Source organism: Salvelinus fontinalis, chromosome 11, assembly GCF_029448725.1.
Source record: "Salvelinus fontinalis isolate EN_2023a chromosome 11, ASM2944872v1, whole genome shotgun sequence".
NCBI lineage: Eukaryota > Metazoa > Chordata > Actinopteri > Salmoniformes > Salmonidae > Salvelinus > Salvelinus fontinalis.
Window position 1 is genome coordinate 22,900,415 of NC_074675.1, and position 5,810 is coordinate 22,906,224.

Below are 5,810 nucleotides of genomic sequence, written 5' to 3' on the forward strand. Positions count from 1 at the left end.
GAACTCACGTCTGCAATTCTCCAGCTGTGAACCTTGGAGATTTTTTGGCCACTCGAACCATCCTCCTCACTGTGCGCGGGTCAATATAGACACACGTCCTCTTCCAGACCGATTGTTAACATCTCCATTTGCTTTAAACTTCTTAATTATTGCCCTGATAGTGAAAATGTTCAACCGTTTAGTTATTTTCTTATAGCCATTTCCTGATTTGTGCAGCTCAACATACTTTGGCCGCACATTATTACTGTATTCTCGGGTCTTTCCCATAGTGATGGATGACTATGGGAACTTGGCCTGTGTGTCACCTCATAGTTATACCCCAATGAAACAGGAAGTCATGACTTACCACTTAAGTGTTCGTAATCACTCAGGTGAACTTAAAAACGTCAAATATGAATGGGAATATACCTGTTAGATTTTACTCTTAAGAATTTCTAGGTGTGCCAATAATTGTTTCGGAGAAAAAGATTTATTTCACTTTTTTCCACCCAATCATTTTACTTCAATTAAAAGGTTTGATTTGTGAATATTTTCAATGAAAGACCAACAGGATAAACAGCAAATACATTTTTTTCACAGACAGTTTTGCTCATTGTTTTAAAACCAAGGGTGAAAATATTAGTGGAGCGCACTGTACAGCCATGGTAAAAAAAACAAATAGTTGAACCAAGTCATATTACGTCAAATAATTCCTTTCACTGCAATAATCTCAAGAAATCAAGATGTCTATGAAGATAAGTGAAGGATACACTACTTACACTTCAGAAATACTTGGCATTACAGTATTTGGCAAGGCATGGATTTGTGGTGGATGTGACACTAAACTATGAATTTTCTCATCGGTGCCTCCATTTTAGAAAACATTTTGGCGGTAGTAGTTGTGGCGTTTATGTGTGCTTATTCTCTAAAGCAATCTTATTAGAGGGCAATGTGAATACGCTTTGTCCCAATGGCATGCCAGAGTATGTTTTATATCAGTTATCCAAGATACATTTTAAACTCTACAGAAAATGCCTTTGCTGACCGTGATACATAATCAACACATCTCTGTATTATGCCTTATTTTCCAGTCTTGTCTCGGCTATTGGTTTTGAAAACTTGGTTAATAGGCCTTTACAGTAGTATACTGCTAACATTGATAGGAAATCAACACAGAGGCCCATACCTTGTAAATAATGTTCTCCATCAAACACGTCAATATAACCAAGGCCACAAATACAGACCGCAATACAAATAACAATCACTCACAAACAAACATAGGGGAACAGAGGGTTAAATAATGAACAAGTAATTGGGGGATTGAAACCAGGTGTGTAAGACAAAAACAAAACAAATGGAAAATGAAAAGTGGATCGGCGATGGCTAGAAGGCCGGTGACGTCGACCGCCGAACGCCGCCCGAACAAGGAGAGGGACCGACTTCGGCGGAAGTCGTGACAGCTAGTCTACCTAGACCTTCAATCCACAATTATTGACTGGAATTAATCAATTAACACAATAGTGATGACATTCTGTGTGAGTAACTTTTTTTATTACAGATGCAAAGGCCTACATGATGCAACCCTGTCAAGTTCTGACCCTAGTTCTTTTGTTATTTCTTTGTTTTAGTGTGGTCAGGGCGTGAGATTTGGTGGGTTATCTATGTTTTGTTTTTCTATGTTGGGTTTTTCGTTTGGCCTGATATGGTTCTCAATCAGAGGCAGGTGTTAGTCGTTGTCTCTGATTGGGAACCATGTTTAGGGAGCTTGTTTTCTATTGTGTTTTGTGGGTGGTTATTTTCCGTTTCATTGTTTTCACCATTAGGGACTGTTTCGGTTTTCATTTTGTTTCACTTTGTTAGTTTTGTATTTTGTCGTATTCATTCTCATTAAAAGACATTATGGATACGTACCACGCTGCATTTTGGTCCTCCTCTCTTTCGCCCGACGAAGATCGTGACAAACCCTGCATATGACCTAATTAGAAAAAATATGGTCTCATCATAGCCCATATAAAACCATTTTATGTCATACCCTCCAACTAGGGTCTGGAGTTTAACCTGATTAGGTTAGCCCAGTGCTTCTAAAACACCTCCTCGGGGACGCCCAGATGTTTCACAATTTTGTTTTAGCCCTGAACTAGTTCACCTGATTCACCCAATCAAGGGCTTGATGTTTATTTGACAAGTTGACTCATGATTAGTTGTTAGTTGACAGGTTGAACCCCGTCCTCCCGTCCCAATGTAATCACACAATGTTACAAATGAAGAAACATATGCTATAAGATACTATTGACATTTGAAAAAAATTATGGGGCGAATGGGCTTCCATAGGATATTATGCCGGCAACACATTCAGTCCCCCTGCAAAGACATGCTAAACTTCGACTTAGTATCTATAAATGTTTAGATATTATCTAGAAATGTTTACTTAGGTATCTAAAAATGTCTATAATAAGGAGACATTTTTAGATAGTATTGACACTTTAGTGGCGGGAATGTGCTTCCATATGATCCTGCTGCTAGGAGAACAGTAAATGGTTTCTGATATAGTCGATCGGTGGAATTGTAGCCATTATTCATCCATCCACTTCAACAAGTGGTTCCATACACATATAATTATAGCAGGAAACATTCTGTACCCCCAAATCTTTTCAGGTCTGAAGTTTTAGATTTCACCTTGAATGTTTTGATATTCTATCCCCATGGCAACTGCCCATTGTGAACTAACAGTTGTGCAATGTGCATAGATCCATACGTCTACTTTAAAATGGTGTTCTATGTGTTCTTATTTGTCATCTCTCACTAATGTCCATATGTCTCATCTCAGCCCTGACTTTGTGAATGCAAGTCTGGGATACCATAGTGTACTAGAGTTGACCTACTTTTCACTATGGTGAGTCAAATAATTTAAATGTGCTCCATTGACTTCACCAGCATGCTGTTTTTAATTTCTTTCTCTGACACTTCCCCCATATCTAGGCATCATTTCATGGGGACTGGATCGAAACGGGGAGAGAGGGCCTTGTGTCTGCCTCCGAGCAGAACTCTTTGAATTCTTCAAGGTAGTAGACCCCCTGCTGAATGTTTGAAAGAAATTGTGGAGGCAGTGTAGAGGCAAAATGAGTGTTCCTTCAGAGATCATGTATTTGCTGAGTGTACCTGTTACCATGTAACTGCACTGCAGTTACTGGCACAATATACATGCCGACTACAGTAGAATACTAAATCATAGCCAACTGTTTATTTGTTTTGTAGTTTGTGGCCTTCTATTACAGCCAACACCCAACATCACAGCCATGGCTTAACTTGCTTTGTATTTTATCTGTTGTTTTTCTTCTGCCACCAATTGGATACCTGGCTTTTGAGCGCAACACTATGGTTTAATGTGTTTTTGCAGATGTTCCATCGAGAGGGTGATCAGCAATGTTCCTCAGTACGTGGAGCAAGAACTGGTGTCAGGGCATGTTATCCCCCCATCACAGCCTAGGGAGAACAATCTCAACCCTGGTAAAAGAGAGCACTGAATTTGTATGACAAATGATAGGTACAAAAAATACTGCAGGCGATTGATGATTGAATGGATTACATCATGTTAAGTTAGGCCTAACAACTGTCCAAAGCAGGTGATTACCTTTGGGTATTGCCTCTGTCTCAGGGCAGGTTTTACATCTCTCAAGTATAGGTCCAAGCACACCTGTAAATGTAACCTCCACCAATCACAGCAAAAGCCAAAGGGCAGAGAATTATGAGGTCATCGATGATAACTTCCTGTCCATTGATCAGGGTGAGACACTCCTTATATTCCAAACACTAGATTGCATTGAAGTGTATCTCTTGACTGAGGGCCCTGTTCAATCAAAAACCACTAACTAGGATTTTATCGAGGCAAGACAAAACATGACAAGCTTTGTGTTTTCATAGAGGGCTGTAGCACCAAAGGGAATGATGAAGATGATGATGTAGGACCCAACAGTTCCAACAATCCCCCCAGCAGCCACGAGTACTTACTCCATCTCAAACAGCAGGCCGGTTCCCTTCTCAGGGCCCAGAAGGAACGCCATGTCAAAGGTCAGTGGTCAGAGGGAAATGTCAGAGGTCTTTGACCAGGCAAGCGGAAATATACTGGGTGGATTTGTTGATACTAATGTACCTGAATCATGTTTTTCACAGCATGTGGTAGTAATCAGAGCATGACCCTAAGAACTAGGCCTTTGACTGTCTAGGATACAAAATTATTCTTCAAAATGTAGGCCTCGTTAATGTTTGGTTTGCGTTTAGCTAAAGTTAATGTATTCTTTTATTTTCTCTGACAGATCTTTCTCTGAAAAAGGACAAACTCCAGCATCTTCTCCTGAAACTGGACACTATGAAGGGCCCCCCAGGGCAAGACACTAGATGGCAATACAGCAGCGAGCGAGACGAACCAATGGGTGTACTTACAGTACTAATGTCTAATGTCTTGCAGTACTAATGTATGTTCCACCCCTTAACCTCTATAAAAGGGACACATCTCTAAAGGCAACAGTGCTTCTAAAGAGATAGTACTACAGTATATACAGTACATGTCATACAGACATAATAACTGAAAATGAATCACAATTAAAAGCAGTCCAGTCTGTGGATGTGTGATTGATGTCCAGAGTGGTGTGAGTGATGTGTGTTCGCCCTCTCTAAGGAGCCTGGAGAGGAGGACAGGGCTCATGCAAATCCTGGGGACAGACAGAGAGAGGCAGAAGGTGAGAGGACAGCCAACAACCACATGGCGGATAGGTAAGCAAGCTCACAGCCCCTTGCAAAGGATGTATACTCAGGCATTGTTTGGATTTTCTGCGTTGTTTGGTTGTGCACATTGACTATTCAATTTATTGATTGATTATTAATAAAGTATTTGAGATTTTTGTTTCCTTTTCACAGACCTGTGCATATGTCACCCCATCACAGAGAGAGCATGAGCCTAGAGGATGACGATGCCTGTGACCATTCCCTGCACAGGTAGTGGCAACCTTTCTTGCCACACTTTGTTCATCATCCATGTTTAAATTGACCATCTTGCTGAGGTTTATTTTGTCTCCGCAGGGGGAATAAGATGATCCACAGCTGTTGGCGCAGAATCTTCCAGTCCATCAGCTTCCCCTTTAGCCTGGCTACTGCCTTCATCATAGAACTGCTCAGCTTCATCACACAGTATGTCATCAAGGTAAAGTTGCTCTCCGATGGATAATGATGTGCATGGGTATATTCAGATTAATAACTAGAATTCACTTATTTCAAAGGATATTATATTAGGTTGCTTTTAGTTTACCTGTCTTTACCTGTGTGCACACAGGTGTTGGTGGTGGGACTAGTCGTAGTGCTAGGGGAACAGGTGATCACACCTCTGTTCGGGGCACTGTTTAGCCACACCCTCCAGCCCATGGCCAGGTGTTTCGTCAACGTCTCATGGGCTGTCAGGGCCATTCTCCACTCCCTATTGGCCATTGTTAGGGAAGTCTTTATGAACGTAGCGCTACTCGTTCAATCGTTCAGGCTCGTGGAAGTCAACATGGCTGCTGCTGAGCCTCGTGGCAGACAGGACGAGTGATTCAGGAAGCCCAAGGGCAATTAAAAGCCTATGAACCTAATATAACCTAACTTTTCTCAGTGAATGAAAGTGTGCCTTTATGTTTAGAACAAGTGTTGTAGTTTTTAGCTAGTTATTACTAGCTACAATTATACATTAACACAAATATCATAATTACATATACACCCAATATCATTCTGTCATAGCTGCACATGGAATACATCCGTTCCTTCCAGTTATTCCTAAAAAAACACAATTTAGAAACAGTTAC